We start from the raw sequence: 17499 nt of genomic DNA, 5'->3' as shown, positions 1-17499 counted from the left end.
TTATGAAGGATGAACATCTCAGTACCTTAAAAATGTATTTCCTAACACAGGTAACCTTTGAACTTATTTATACTAAGGTCATATTTAAACTTGCTTACCATAAGATTTGTAGAAAACTTTCCAATTTTTCAATGCATTTTTAGAAAGAAAATAGTTTATCTAATTGATTGTGCAAAAACCTGTTTTTACAAGCACATATGCAAATAATTTTAATTAAGGCATTAAGAGAAATGGTTCTAGTCAAATATGCTGTGATTTAAATAATCAAAGTTGATGCAAATATAAAAATTATATTCCAATATTGGAAAATAGTTAATAAAAACAAACTTAACAAATACAGAAAAGATATACCACATCCAAGTTCCTAATTTGCTTTCTAATGTTACATTTTTGATGAAAATGTTTTCTGTGTTAATTTTTCCGCACTTAAATTAATTTCTAATACTTTGCCAGTCTTGCCTTCATTGTAACCACCATCTATTCATACAAGATGACCTGAAAATAAACAATCAATTTCCGAAACTTCGCAAAGATATTTTTAGTTATACATAACCATAGCCTCATGAGGTCATAGTTAAAGGTAAGAAAGAGGCTCCGAGCTAAATAAAGATAATACGTTTGCGTGCACATGTGATTTTATTTGACAACGCATTGCCAAACCAATTTCTGGATCTCTGACACTTCAATCTTTAGCAGCAATTCGTCAGGGATTTTTCGGTTCACTTTAACATGCTCCGATTACCTAATCAAATACTTAAAAAGGTAGCGTGGTATAGCACAGTGGGTAGATTGCCTTTTTGAGTTCATAAATATTGAATTTGAATGCCATACTTTCCTAGTAGTTTAGCACACACTTAATTTTACCAGAAGACAAAATGTCTTCAATCGTCGCAATTGTAACACCAACTTCAACATTGATAGGACCTTGCCAAGGATTGACGGATAGGGAAAAACCATTAACGAGAAATTGGACTTGTTACACTTTTCCGTAAACCGTTTCGCAAAATTCATCTTTGTTGATTCCTACTGCTGTCGACATAAACCAAAGAGTTTCACCTCTAACTCTGTAATACTTTTACTACACCAGTCTTCAAATAAGAAATTACGATAAGTACTCACCCTGAAGCAACTACTCGGGAAGCTTTTTCTCAGAATGGCGTTTGATTCTAAACAAATCTTTTTGAAAACACTGAATTCCGTAAGTTTCTTCAAACACAGTGGACACATGGTAGTGGGCAGGCCATCTCCCACAGCAACCTGAGATGTTAATAAACAAGTTACACATCAATAGAGTTTGGAATTAAAACATAAAATGTAGTAAGCACCATTGTAAAGAAAATCGATAAAATTTAATGTGCCACTTACTTGTAAACCAACTAAATCATGTAGGGCATCCTTCACAGTTATTTTGCATGCTACATTCGAAGTGAATATGCTGTAATAACAATCATGCTTCTCCCTACAAAGTCTGCAAAGGTCTATTTCTGGATTCCTATCTGAAGATTCCGTGAAAATCCCGATGGTGCGATTCATGTTTTCGATTCAAAATCTCATTCACTCTTTGAATCAGGTTTATCGTTATAGAAATCATCCACTCAGCATTGACATAGATCACAAAATCTAACAAGGAAACTACATTCACTAAGATGATGAGTTAAATGAAATACATTAGAATTCTCAAAGAAAGGAACACAAAATCCAACACATGATGAATCGATGGAAAGATATATCACGATTCAATAGCGTGATTTGAGAAAATTTTCAACAATTTATGACACGACTGATTATTCTTCGGACAAACATCCACGATAAGATTAATCCCAAGGCCCCTATATACTGGTTACTAATGTTCCACAGGTTCGTATTGAAATCGGCAGAGGGCGCTGTTGTCTCAATCTTCCGACACCAAATAGTTCCTCTTTTGAACGAGTGGCAGCGCGAGGGTGCACAGGGTTTCCAGTTGTAGGAAAATTAACATGGCGAAGATAGGCAAAACGTTGACTTGTGGTGTTTTTTTTCCATTTTTTCAGTGGTAAGGAGGCCTTCTGGAGGTTTCATTTTTTGACAGTACGATACTGAGTGTTGTGGCTAGAAAGTGGTGCTATTAGCTCAGAAAAGTCAGCGATGGTTCAGGAGTAGTGACTTGAAACAAATCCCGTGCCCTCGCTCGTAGTGGGATCCCGTTTACTTACCTGTGAACACCATGGCTTACGACAAGGGATCGTTTTTGTGCGTGGTTTTAAGTCAGTATATAATGCTAAGAAGAAATAAAATTCCAAACTGGGCATTATAAACTCCCATTTGTGGAAGGCGGCGGTAAGTACACTGAATGTTTACATGTTGCATTTTTGAATAAGTTGTTTCTTGTGCATGGTACCTAAGTTATGATAACGGTGAAGGCCGGAAGTCTTACTAATCTTAGCAATTAAGTTTAATAACAATGCAAATGTTTCAACTGCGTGTCCATATTACAGCATTTGTCGAAAATGAAACTCCAATCCCGCTCAACATTTTTAGTCGACCTTATTCCAAGATGGCAGAATGTGGTGGACACGTTAATTTTAATTTTGTAAGTAATGTGTGCCGCCTACTGTCCATCGCATGGCACAGTGAGTATTCGCATCTAAAGTTGATATTTTTTTAACATTGTTTTGCTCTATCGGAAGTAGAATCAAACTCTTGAAAAGTTATTTTTAAGTTTTTTTTTATCTGGAATGGACCTGATGTTTGGTTTGGGTTTCTTGTTTATATACATTACTAGCTGAGAAGCCCTTTGATTTTGAGCAGCTCGGAGATGAGTTAGAGAATTTGCGTAATTCTTTGTGCATTGAAGTTGTGCGTGAAAATGCTATTGTTTATTTCTCTTCGTCACAAGGTTCATAAGTTTTGTTCATGGTAGCAGAGAGGAGTACTCCTCGATCGTATCCTACTACACACCGCAAATAAGTGTATTTTTTCTCTATCTTGGCCTCTATTTTTAACGTATATTAGTGCCTTGCAGGGTTAATAGTCTTGAAGAATTTAAATGCATTGCAATTTAAACGACCGATAAATATTCTTTTACGTTATTTTAGCTCGATCGGATACAAACCACATTTATATGATGATTTTTGTATGACAGACACAGACAAACATTAACTTTTTATGTAGGATTCATAGATAAAGCGTAACAGGTATCTCGCAATGTCGCGCACAAGAATTTCCTTTGGTTGATTTTGCGTTTAATTTAATTAACTTCATTTTTGCTCTGCCATTTCGAAGTGTTCTACGTTCTACTATGATATGATATTTTGGGAACTACAATTAATTATAATCAATGACCGGAACCAATGACTATTTTACTCGGGAGCTTTTAAAGACCAGATGCGTGAATTAACAAATTGAAATAGTTATTTAATAAATGCCTTGCAATAAATTTTGTGGAAATAATTGGATGTCGAGGTTTATCAATTTGATCTGCTGCTACAATTGCTGAGATTTATCGATTCGGTTCTGTGCAAATTATCTGGATAATCAAGAGAAATTGGCCATCTTTCCCTGCCAAGTCATAAATGGCCTACTAACTAGCCAGTTGCTGACAAGCCTTGCACATCCTGCATGTTTCATGAACAATTTCTGACTAACCGTGCTACTATTTGAAAATACATGAATGCATTTTGATGTTGGATCTGTAAGTGGCTTTGAGAACTAATTATTCTTTATTTTTCCCCAGGATTAACTGATGTATAAAACCAGTGAAGCATGAAACTTTGTGAATGTAATTTAATGTGAAGTAATTTTGGGAGATGAAACCTAATAATACTGTCTGGAGGAGTCGAACATTTAGATACAAAGAATGATGTAGACCCTCAGATCCAAATATACTGTATGTCCTCAAGAGAAATGCAACCGCCTTCCAGCAATGTGAGTAAATTTGAAAATATGTAAATATATATTGATGGCTGATCTGAGCTTGCTCTTTTGAACGTTTGTGTCCCGATTTACTCAGAAAAGTAATATGAAAATTTTGCTCTCATATTTATGAATATCACTATTATTGTTTATTAATTTAAGTAAGGCGACATGAGCCCAAGTTTTATTTTATGGATAATTTTTACAACTTCAATGTCCAACATCTGTGGGAGGTTTACCTAGGTAGTTTAGATCATTAAGCATAATATAAATGTTGGTATATGTACTACCAAGCTTTGGTGATCAATCACCTATTAGGTATGTATCAACAATGTGTAAGCACACCTTACATCTCGCCATCTTTATTGTTCATCACTCTTACACCGGAACTCTCATTCCCAACTTCTGAGCATGCCATCATGGTGGCAAACCTTAGGACTCAACATCCCTTTTCTCCTTTAAGAGACATTCTTACCCTTACATAAACGTAAAGTCTTGAACAAAAACAAATGCAAATCCTGATACTTACTACACCAATTCACTTATAAACCAAAATTACATTCTTCATTCCAGATAAATCAAAAGTCTTTTTACAAGCTTGGCATATGTTAAATAATCAGTGCATGTTAAATACTGAGTGTTCAGTAAATAAATAATAAATAAATAAATACTAGTTATTCAGTGATCTACATTTTATAATACTGCAAAGAACTAGATTTATTACATTCTCTCATTGACCTCATCTCTCCTGGAGAGTCTCCTGTTTTCCTGTAATTGTTTCCTGCCATCACAGGATTAGGTTGCAAATTCTTTCCTCCATCTACAGTTGAGGACCTCAAATCCGGAAAGCTTGGGACCAAAGGGTTTCTGGATTTCTGGTCTTCATGGTATGTTTTGTTAATTAATTAATTTATAAATGTGTTCAGGCTCTTGTGCTTGATATTTGAGATCCCTAAGTGCCCAGGTTGTTAGTGTATGTTTACAGAGTGTGCTAACTTCCCACTCGTCCCAGAACAAGGCTCAGAGGCTGGTGCCACGAGGTGTCTAGTCGAAACCCTATGCAGAAGAATTTTCAAACATTCCAGATTTCTGTTTTTTTTTGGGTTTCTGGATTCCGTATTTTTGGTCCTCAACTGTACTATATCCTCCCTTGGTGTTAGCTCATTGTAGTTCTCTTCCTTATTCCCATTCTCTTGTTCCCTCTGAAGATATGGTTTAGCATGAGAAGTATTCCTTCTATGAGGTTTCCCTTGATTATCATAATATCAACTCCGAATTTCCATTAGATTCTATAACGGTCACAGGATCTTGTCTAAAGGGAGTGGATAGTTTGTTTTCCCAAGCTTGTTTCATTAACACCACATCCCCTGGTTCCACAAGACTAGGCTTTGCAAGACAGTTTAAATGAGCACACAATTTACCATCATCTTTCAACATTAACTCCCCTCTCTAATTATTACAGCTAATATCAGGTTCACCTGCATACATAACTGTAAATCTGGAATTTTTTTAACCAAATCTTGCATCCTAAAAACAACGCTGCTGGTGGGCAACCTGTTACCAAGTGGGGAGTGGCTCAATATGAGGATAGGTATATCAGAAGTTCCTCTATCCAACTTATCTTTGATGCACCAGCAATCCTTATACATTCTACTGCTCCATTTGCCTGGGCCCAATATGGTGTAGAAAAATGATTAAATTATTTAAAGAAAATTATTAATAAAATTATTTAAATCTTTCAGAAACCTCTGAAATCCTGCATCTTTAAATGGTGGTCCATTATCTGATGAAATAGATTTTAGCAAACCATACCGTGCAAACAAGCCTTTAGGCAAATAAGGACTGTGCAAATCTAACACTATCAACAAATTGCCACCTGATGGTTAGGGGCCAAGGAAATACAAACTTACAATGGTTGACATGGCAATTCAGATCGTACTATTGGTTCTAGTGGGTCACTCCTAGCCACTAGCTGACATTCATGGCAGGATCTACACCACTGTTCAACATCTTTTTGCATACTTTTCCTCCAAACCTTGGTTCTTAAAATTTTCTTCATACTAACAACCTCCATATGACCTTTGTGAACTACGACTTGACTTACACTCCTGGAGAACTTTTGGTAATATGTACTATTCTTGCCCCTCCAATTAGCAATTAATTAATTTCACCCAATGGGGAAGTTGCATGAAATTTTTTTCATCGAAATAATACATGATACTTATAGCAATTTTCACCAGGAATCCATTTTCACCAATCAAACTTCTCGTAAACCATTGATTTTATCATGAAATTCATTTAAAACATTGAAATCCGTCTGCAAACGCGAAGTTAGCTCTGATTGTTGGTGACGTCATTTCTCCCTACGGCGTTTTCGTTTTGCGTGCACGGCCACAGAAGCTACAATGAAGCACTCGTTGAGTAAGTTAATATTTCGACATATTTTTTAACCGTGTTTTCTCTCAGACATTTTATGACGGTATTTAGTCACGTTAAGCATATTTTATCCATTTTCTGTACTCGTATTAAAAAAATATATCGAACATATGCGAAATGGAAGACGGTTTCGTGAAAAGACTGTTGCGATAATCTCCCAAAGGTGGATTCCTTAATGATGGCATTATATTTTAAAAGTAACTTTTTGGCTGCAGAAATTAAAGAAGTGAAGACTTCGCGGTAATTTTTTCTCGTTTATTTTGCCTTTAGTGGACCAGCTTTTACGAATACAGAAGTAGCTACTCGGCCTCCGTTGAAAATTTCTGCATTAAATATTGATGCATCTAGTTAGTGCAAATATAGTTTATATGGCACGAGTTATGATTTTTTTGCTTTCAGTATGATATCGGATATTTGATTCAGTATGTTGTGAAATACTTTCTGTGCACAGATTTAAGGTAATGTTTGTGTACACATTATGCACATCATACTATGTACAGTTTTAAGGTGTGTTCTGTATGCATACTGTCTGAAGTGTGTACATGTTTTGACAGGTTATGTGCTTTTGGAGCCACTTTTATAATGGCTGTTTAACGATTGGCATAAGATAATAAACCTTTAATGTTAGCTATGAAACTTCTATTAGATGACTACAAAATAATTATTAGCTATTTAGTAAACTAATGACAAAATTCAATCATTTATGTTAAATAGTATTAGGTGTGCAACTAATCTCTCGATGTTTTTTAAATGAAAAATTTAACTTTATTTTTTTAAATGGTTATAAATGTGTGCATTGGTTATAAATGCATTCAAAGTATTTTCTGACGCTTCCTACAAAATTTCCCCATCATTGAGGCAGAGCCCGAATATCGTTATGGTAGAAGTGATTCTCTTTTAAAGTTATCCTCTAATCCTACTTTTGTGCACCAAATAGTTATCAATGCAGGAATGAAGGACAAGCAACTTGTATTCTCTGACCATTCTTATTACTCTCTCCACATGGATCCTAAAGCTTTCTATTTGCTTAGTTAGAATAACTTCATCTTTAGAGCTCTTAACATTCTTTGAAACTCTTGGTGGTATAATTAACTCTCAAATTTACCACTGAATGAGTGAGCAGTTAGTTTGAACGCGCGACTACAATTACCCCACAGCCTTTTGGAATTTGCTCAAGAAATCCAGTCTATGTGAATGACACTATCTATTGCCCGGTCACCATAACCCCTCGAAATGAAATTTTCTAAAGAATAATCAAATGATTTATTTATTTTTTGATAGAGTTTAGATAGAAATATTTGAGCTATAAACAATTCATTAATTTTATAGCAATGTAAAAAATATTCATTTTGAAATAATTGCGTTTGAAAAACATTATTTCTATTTTTCTTTACTATCAGCGGTATAATGCACTGATTACTGTAAAAACGGATTTAGAGTTTCCTTCGCAATTCACTTTTTTACTTTATGCCTCTCGTAGCACAATAAAGTAAGCGTAATTTGATGTTTTAATCGCAGTAACAATACTGATCCATACAAGACAAAATGTCACCCACTGTAGTGGATACTCATCTATTTTTTTATGCTCCAATTCAGGTTATAATTTGCCAAATTGGGTTACCTGGCTTTTCAATGTCTATTTCTAAACAATCAATAGTTGACTCTACATGTGAAGGCAAGCAGGAAAGGGTGCAAAACTAAGCAATATCTTTTTTTTGTCAACCATAAAAACCAGATTTTTCAACAGACTAGCCATCGGAATAATGGAAGCAGAAAAATATCGTGCCGCTGTCGAGGGCGAGACATTGAGATATTCTTAGCTAAAATATTGAAGGATTCGTTGTGTCTAATTTTTCTTAACATAACAACAACAGGTAACCCAGTCTTTCCTGACAGCAAATTGACAATAAAATAATTTTCACAGTCTACTCTTAAATACAATGCTGCCTTTTTTCCAAGAAAAACACAGTATACTGAAGGTTTTTTTTCTGGACACCAACAGTTTTTGATTCTGGTTTTAATTGGCAGGACTTTTCCTGAACTCGGCTTTCCATCACTTCCTCAGGTTGTATTTCCTCCTATGGCACTAAGTCAGTTGATTGGAGGAGGTCGTGATTATATACAATCGAGCTCTTACAAATTCTACACTCCTAGGTAGCAAATATGGTGTCGAGGGAGTTCAGTTGGAATTCTATGCATGTGAGTCAATTGATTTAGGAGAGAGGGAGGGTAGCCTACTGGATGTACCCTTTAAGTAGTCTTATCCTGATTAATCATTGATAAATTAAAAAATACAATAATTATAAGACATCGGGTATTACGAGGGCCGTCAACCTACGATAACTCAGCAAAAACAGCATGCAAGCGACAGGCGGGTACTGCGCAAACAGGGCAACTGCACTTCCTCCGCACCACACGCTCAAGTCATTTCTCAGCATAATTCTGTTATAATTACTGAAGGTAAAGTGATCTTCACGAACAAATCCCGTCGTTTTCGTCGACAGATCGTTCTTCCTCTTCATCGGTGGACTTCAATATTCAAGACCTTTGGTGGCTGTTTCCTACTAGAATTCAAATGAAGAACTTACAGTCAGCTTTTATTTAATCCGTTTTCAGGAGAATAATTGATGCTTTTTGTGGCTGTCTGTTTCATGACATTATACAGAGATGTTGTTTGACGAATTGATGTGGAAATTTACTTCCTTTTGATAGAATGTATACCTGAAAATGTTTGCTTATCAATTTTTCTCGGAAATAAGTGTTGGTAAGCTTCAAAAGGTGTTTTTTTTTCTTGATATAAGTAATCCTAGTGATTATTTTCAAAAGATAAGAGAGAACTTTTTACTTTCACAGATTTTTGTAAAACTTTGATAACTTTGGATGTATGTCAACTGCATCTGATAAAGTGATCCTGACCCTCAAATCCAAAAAACACTGCCAAGATTCGAGGAACTGCTTTAACATGGAGTAAGTACGTTACAAATTCCATGATTTGACTATAGTCTCACATCCTTCCATATCTGTCTCCTATCATTTCATGGTCTCCGGTTTTAAATCAAGATTTCATTTTCAGATCGTCAACTTTGTTGTGAAACCACTGCGGAGAACTGAATGAAATTGGTTCGCCTTCATTTGGGATTTGAAAGTGTTGAGTTGTATGGGAAAATATGGATATGTGTTTAAGTATGCTGGGACTAGCCAGGGTCATAACTTTTAAGGAATCTCCCGAATGATTTTTCCTTTGAGTTTTTTTGCACAATTTCATCTGTGTAGACTGCATGCCTTACCTGAATAATTCATCCAATAAGCTGAATAATTCATGGAATTGGAATTAGCCATCTTACTGCAAAGTTAGTTCATTTATTCAAATTTATGATTGCATATTACCTGTTATTATTGTTTTGGCCTTCTCTGCTAACTTATGTTTCCATTTCTGGAGCATAATATTCTACATTATAACCTGTGAACCCGAAACTTTGTGGATATGATTTGATGTAAAGGGATGTACTGGTAAAGTAATAGCCATTGCTATCTGTTTTTACTTCTTATGGAGCAGCGACCATTCAGATCTTTAGATCCATAATGCTTCATGCAAGATCCAACTTTCTGCCTTGAGATACAAAGTTGACACATCTGTCACGATGATACTGATTTAATGGATGTTATCAGGTCTACGGCAGTGATAACAATAAGCCTGTGCTATTATTTCTACATTTTTTCTTATTGGAAGGATTTCTTTCATGAATGTTTGCAAATTTTGCTATTGAAACATAATGCATTAAGTAATTAATACTCTTAAATACGAAATGTGTGAAATAATTTTAATGCCTTTGCCATTATCTTATACCTCCTATTTGTAATTCATCCTTTTCTTTATCTTTCTTTTTTCAGGTTTAACGGTGATCCCAAACCTGGTATGGCTACTGTTATTTAAGTTTATTCAATATTTTTCTCTTTTTGGTAAAATTTATATGTATTCCCTTGAGTTTTGGGTTATGCGATAAGTATGGTAATAGTTATCGAGGTTCTGAAATTTGTTGGTTTATTTTTATTCATGTTGGCATATTTAATTTTTCATTACTTTTCATTGTTATGTTGTTTTCCTTTCTAATTCACTTCTTCCTTCACACTGATATTTTTTCTCAGATTATATGATGGCCTTGGAACTCCTTGAAAGATTCTCTTGAAATTCATTCGAGGATAATTCAGTGGTGAGATTCAATTTTCAAGACCTAAGGTGGCTGGTTTCTGCTGGAATTCTAATGAAGAAGTTATGTCAAACTTCGTTAATTTCATTTTCATGCAATAATTTATGTTGTAGATTGTGTGTTATTGTAGATTCATGTAGTTTGAAGTATAATTGAAAATATTTACTTCATCAAGATGGATTGTTCAGCTGAAAATGTTTCCCTACCAATTTTCTTTGAAATAAATGTTTTTATTATTGGAAATATTAATTTTATCTCTCCTGATATAAATTTAGTAATAGTTTTAGGGGATAAAGGAAGACTAGTGCTGTTTAGTTAGATTTTCAATGTAGCTGTTGAGCGTGTGGAGCCTACTAGTATGGCTACAATATGCTTTTTGTGACTACAAACTGTATAACTGCCAGTGAATGAGGCAAAAGTCGTCCTCGCCTTGACATGTTTTGGAATTGTCGCCGGGTTTGTTCCAGGTCTTAATGTAGGAAAATACTGAGAGTTGGTGCAACCCTTATGGAGATAAAAATTTACTCTTACTTCAGTTTCAATAGGTCTTATTTACCAGCCGATATTTTAAAAATATTGATTTACAGCACATAGCGCGTTTTCATGGTTAAATTATTCAGTCTATCTGATCGTTCTTCCAATAAACCGACCACGTTATACTTTCTCGTCCCAATATGCTTTAGAACCGCCGCCGATAGCGCAGGTAGTTCCATATTTACCCTAGTGGCGGCGCAGGTAGTTTCATATTTCCCCTAGTGGTAGCGCCACCGCGCCAAGAGTTTCTCTGGAGGGGTGGTAGCGTCCGTCGAGGCAACAAGATAGAGCCGGAGATTAGTAACCAGTATATAGGGGCCTTGATTAATCCATAACGTTCTCTTGTTATTATATGACTATACAATCAACCTCAGTATAGAACCAGCGTTCTCTAGTTGACATTTTATCCGCCAACAGCACACCTATAGAGCAGGCCAAACATCGGTGTGTGAAGAGTAATTTATTTCTATAAAAAAAATAAAGGACCATTTCATTTAAAATTCATCAAATGTTCGATTGATTTTAGTGCAAAAATGTTTGGTTAAAAGTTATTCAATCACCTGGCAAGAAACGAAATTTAAAGCCCAACTTCGTCGTCTACAAGGTCACATTACCACATTACTTCTGCAGTCTTTAAAGAAATGAGAATTTATGAGAAAGAGTTCAAAATTCTCTAATGCAGAATTAAAAATTTTTAAAATATGTGTTATCCAAATAATGCAATAAACCAGAATGATGCATCACATATTGTTGGAAATATTTGATTTTTCGATTTTAGGCCTTTTGCATTTGCAGTCCTCTAGCGGTGGAACACGCAAATGAAGTCCCGTATGTAAACTAATCCTTGCTAGCCTGGTCAGTTAAGTGTTAGGGCGTCAATGAGCATTGAATACGTGTAAAATATTTGCTGTCTTTTCTGTCGAAATGCGATTTATTTTTGAGGTACAATGTAAATGTGAGCTTTTTATGCAATTTTCCTTTATTATTTTGAAGTTTTTGCGTTGGCGTAAGTCATAGAAATGAACATAATGTATTAGAAATTTGTAAATAACTGAGTGCTGTGTGCATGGTTTGTTTGAGGAGTGAACTGGTTTAGAGATAGAATGAGTTATTGCTGTGAAAATATGAGTATTAGCACTGGGAATTTCTCTGAGTCTTCAGAAAGGAATTTCGAGGGTACTCCGTGCAGACTTTGCATGAAGAAAAATGATTATTATTACCATAGGCGGATCCAGGGGGGGGGGCACGGGGGCACGTGCCCCCCCCAAACCCTTAAAAATATGCTAGATTTTTAATATGGTCCCATTATCATTGCGTTCGTTTTGTATTACGAGGTATCCTTGTGCCCCCCCCTGAACAAAATCCTGGATGCGGCCTTGCTTGTGCCCCTCCCAGAAAGAAATCCTGGATCCGCCCCTGATTATTACAACATATTCTTTTCAATTGCTGGAAGCCAGATAACTGTAAAGGGTGCCTTAGGCGATTTTGTTGACTTACAAGTAAGTGAGGGTTTACATTTTACTGATCTCCTTTGTTATTGTTTTATTCCGTTTTATGGGCATGTTTTCTACAACAAGTCTGAAATCTCTCGCGGATATGTTTTCATTCCTTTCGTAGGTTGCTGTTGGAGATGGCCTGCATGCCACTATATGTGTACACTGTGCTTGAAAAAGCTCATCGAAGTCAACGATTTCAGATATTTGTCATGAATCGGACGCAGAACTGACTAAATTTTCGTGTAGAAATGACCTGAGGGTGAGTGCATCTTATTTTATTTCATTGGAAGCCTCGTGTAACTTTCAAATAATGTGAAATCATTCACGTAACCAGATATTAACTTGTTCGTGTTAACTTAACGTTTAGCCCGGCCTTAATAGTTAAAAGTTCATATGGACTGGAATGAAATTTTTGTCAAATGTTTGTACTTGTGGTTTCAACAGATTATAGCAATAACTTGAAAGTGTAATTAATCGTGTATTTGATAATTCACTTGCCAAGGCGGGCGATGTATTTGTTTGCACAGTACATTAACACGTACGGGTTAATGTCTAAATGTATGAACGCGAGAGTGAATGCCATAATGCACCGTATATCCACCCAACTTTTGCGAATGCATGCACAGAAAATAGAACTTGTTCTAATTTGGTTCATGCAATCGCACATGTACGGTTCCGGTCAGCAAAAATCATTCAAGAAAACGTACATTAACTCATACCTGTTAATGCATCGTGGAAACAGGCCTAAATGCTTAGTGACTGCATCAATGTATTACATGATAAATCAACTGAAAAGCACTAATTATTAGAGATCAAAACTTAATGAAGCATTAAAGTTAGTTAACAACATTGAATGTTATGAAAGGACCCCGCCAATGATAGACGGAGCAGTGAAAAAAGTCCAATTTCCCACATTGTGTTTCCGAATCCTGATGAGGCATTAATTAACTCGCAGTTGCTACCTCAATGGTGACGACCGAAGTCGCTTTTTCTTGTGGTATAACTAAGTGTTTTCATTTCATTCAGTCATAAAAGTGAATAATTTGAATTTACCAATGACCAACTCATAACACACTTCAATGAACGTGAAGAATTTTGTGGAATATGTTTTCCATGTATTTCTTTTGCTTTTTACCTCCTCTTTGTTTTACAACAGAATAATTCAGCTGCAAAAAATATCCATGATGAGGCATTTCAACAAATCGATATAAGTATTTTAAAACAAGTTAAGATTGTTGATTTGGGGCTATTTAGTGCACTCTTCATTACCATGTCACAATATTACATACGTATGCATTTTTTATATTTGTTTCGTAATTGATTGATTTGATAACTTTATTATTTGTTTAAATTCAGATGTCTGATGTCTGATCTGGTCTGATGTCTGATGACTGTCAGATGTTAGTAAAAAAATATATGCACTCGCATAAAAAAATGTTTGTTCAAATAATTTTTTGTTTAATTGTATTTTGTGTATATAATATTGGTGCTGTCAAAAATGAAAGTGTGGTATACATTTATTGCTTGGGGAAAATGGGCTCATTCCCATAGGTGTGTTATTTCTAAGAGATATTTTTGCTGTGAAATACTATTTTTTATGTATTTAGATGTTTTTCCCATGCAGGAGTCCTCATAATTCTCGCAGGGGATATTAAACTCCTTAGTGCTTTTTAAATCAGTAGAGGTCGTTTCTTTATCGTTCTCCATGTTTACTGGTGTTTACTCCATGCATTTACCTGTACCAGTTATTATCTAACTATATGAACCCTTGAATGTAAACAATAATGCACTGTGTAACCACACAACTCCTGTGAATGCATGAATAGACAATAGATCCTGTTCTGATATGGTCAACGCATATGTACACATTAGATTCTGGTCTTCTAAAGTCGTTCATGCATTCACTCAATAACTTGTGTATGTTAATGTGTGGTGTAAACAGGAGTTAAAAATATGAGGTGATGATTTTGATTTTCGTGATATATTTTTTTGTCTTCTTTTATGGAAACGCTTATTATTTGTACGTATAAGTTTTTTTTGTAATTAGACTCATGGATAAGAGAATGGGATGTGTTTAATTTTATTGATCCATTTTGTTTAATTAATTTTGAGTACATGGGAAATTGTTAGCTTTTTTATTTGGTTTGCACTCAAAGTTAAGGTTATTTCTAGAATCATATTTGCGCATAAGTTTATTTACTGATGGGATGTGGTTTTTTTATAGATCAATTTTATTTAATTAGGAGTACATGAAAAAAATAATTGTTGGTGTACAGATGGCAATGAACTACTTGAACGGGATAGTCTTCTTTTCTAGTATATTTTGCAATGTTATTTTAATGGCTGTCTTCTTGGGCAGTTTTTAGTATAAGTGGTGAACGGCTTTGCTGAAGGAACAATTTGTGATAGTTTATGTAGCAATCACTAAGTCCAAGAGGTACTTCATGGCTTGCACTTGGCCACATTTCATATATGGTCTTTTAGTATGAAAAACAGTAAAAAAATCTCAGTAATGTCGAGTGAAAAAAGTTTTAAAATATCCATGTTTAAAATAATTCAATGCACCTCAATAATATTTCACTCATCGTTAGATATACCTCATTTTTCGATGGTAAGCCTGTTGCATACGTAAACCTCTAGTGGTGTAATACGCAAATGAAGTCTGGTATCTAAACTAATTCTTGCTAGCCTGGTCAGTTATGAGCCAGGCCGTCAATGAGTATGGAGTTCGTGCAAAATATTTGCTGTCTTTTCTGTTGAAATTCGATTTATTTTTGAGGTCATATGTTAATGTGAACATTTTATGTCTGTTTCCTTAATTATTCTCAAGTTTTTGCGTTGTGTACGTCATAGAAATGAACATAATGTATTAGAAATTTGTAAATCACTGAGTGCTTTGAGATTTGTTTGTGGAGTGAACTGGTTTACAGGTTGAATGAGTTATTGCAGTGAAAAACATAAGTATTACCATTGGGAATTTCTCCTAGTCTTTACAAAGGAATGGGGTGCTCTCCTAAAATTAAAAGCTAATTTTTTTTCAAGTTTAGATGAGTAAGTTTAAGTTATTAACGTATGCAAAATAATATTTTTGCATATAAAATGTATATGCAAGATAAATAATTCATGATTCTCAATATTCTTGTTGCTAAAGAGCTTCTGAGTTCGCAACAATTACCAAATTATTTCGCGCTACGAAAATGCCCTTTGATATCAGAATGCGAGTACCCAGACTCGCTCTGTGGCAGTAACAAAACAGTAATGACGGTAACAAACATCTACGACGATACTGATTCATAATGTTAAGGGTGTGTGAAAACATATATGAATTGTTTAAAAGTTTTTACGGTGCTTGTATTTCACTATGGTTGACTGTGACTTCTTAAAGACGCATCCTGGGAACATTCTGAAGGTAGATTAATTCATGGCCACTTATTTCTTCTCCAGTAATGAAGATTTCTATGAGTTGAGAAGCCGCGAATTTGAAATGTAACATAAATTAAATCAATAATCTCATTCGCTGGGTAATCTTAAGGTTGGTTTGTGTCTCATTTAACTACTGTCATTTACTCATTGCTTTTAATGTTTACTTGGTGCAATATTGGAATATATGATGTTAACGTTTTGGAGAAATACAACGGATCATATTTTATGCCAATTTACTTAGCATCCCTAAGGTCTTTAAGAGAGACAGCAGTTTGTTAGGTTCAAGTGTTAATAACTTTGAGCCTTTTCACTGTTGGGGCTAAGGAGACACCAGGGGCGGAATTCTGTACACGGATACCGACGATCGTCGGTGTCGGTAGCTACCGACGATCGTCGGTAGCACCGATAGAAATGTGATTCACAAAACGCCGCTACCGACAGATTGTCGGTGCAACCGACAAATTCGTGACGTAGTGCTTCTGTCGGTACGAAAGTGGCACCCGCACGCGAGGCTAGGTGCCTCGACCAATCATATTTCTCCTTTGTTTCCATTAAACAAATGAGGCTCCGAAAACGCCATCTGTTATTCGTCAGCCCGCGAAGAAGTTAAACAGAGTTGATCACTGCTTTCTGAGATATTTACGATGTTTAATCACTCTGCGAACACAATTTCTTACTCCCGTTGGTGCGATGAGGCTTGTATTCCGAGATTTTGCTGTATTTACCATCGGATTTTTTCTAGCCCAAGTAAAAAAGCCTTTATATTCGAGGATTTAACGGTCGTTGATAGAAGAACACCGGCAACATTTGGTGCTCAATGTATTGCAATTTTCAAGTATAATTGTCTTGAAGAGGACTTTGTCTGCTACATAAATGTTCACCTACGCTTATTATAATTGTATTCTTGGGATTAGCAGTGACGAAATTATTTTTATTAGTATTGTAACAATGTACCTTCATCTTGAGCCACGGCTTGTTTACATCGTTTGCCTCATTGTTCGCCGCAAGTCCGATACTTCCACAAGGGTAATTATTTAATTAGAAAACATTTTTGTCGCTTGAATTCACATTTTGGGCTATTTAAAATACATTCGTTGAGAAAAACACCGAGATTCCGCGGATGTCACGGAAGGTATCATCAGTATCATTGCGTCAAGTGTTGTGATTGTGAACTTGAGTGACATACTTTACGCTATCTATTTGGAACTGCATACTTTTGCATTTTCATACCATTTGTGTGTTATTTCAAACTTTGCGTTGATATGACTTTGACTAAATACGCTTGATCAGTGTTAATTTGTGAAAGTATGAAGGTTTTCTCGTGTTGAAATGAAATTTTTGTAGTTTTATGATGAATAATTCATTAAATGTTTCCTTGTTTCGTGCAATAATTCTTTTTATTTGCCCCTTTCTACCGATGGAATACACGGTACGTACCTACTCAGTGCTCTTATAGTAATAATGAAAATCTATCTTTAAGTCCCGTACGGTGTTTGGTTATTATGGTGAAG

At 35.3% G+C, this 17499-nt stretch overlaps 2 long non-coding RNA genes across 2 annotated transcripts; both read left to right on the top strand.

The window, feature by feature from the left end:
• The first annotated feature begins 1827 nt into the window (after positions 1-1827).
• LOC124170340 lies at positions 1828-3881 on the top strand. The gene is made up of 3 exons (XR_006867436.1): positions 1828-2316; positions 2475-2609; positions 3713-3881. It is a non-coding gene; the product is annotated as an uncharacterized LOC124170340 (long non-coding RNA).
• Positions 3882-8852: 4971 nt separating this feature from the next.
• On the top strand, positions 8853-9695 carry LOC124170341. Its single transcript, XR_006867437.1, has 3 exons — positions 8853-9091; positions 9181-9294; positions 9401-9695. It is a non-coding gene; the product is annotated as an uncharacterized LOC124170341 (long non-coding RNA).
• Positions 9696-17499: the final 7804 nt, after the last annotated feature.

The sequence above is a fragment of the Ischnura elegans genome, chromosome 13 (genome assembly GCF_921293095.1).
Source record: "Ischnura elegans chromosome 13, ioIscEleg1.1, whole genome shotgun sequence".
Taxonomy (NCBI): Eukaryota; Metazoa; Arthropoda; class Insecta; order Odonata; family Coenagrionidae; genus Ischnura; species Ischnura elegans.
Note: the sequence above shows the minus strand (reverse complement) of the source record. Positions and strands in the feature narration are given on the sequence as shown.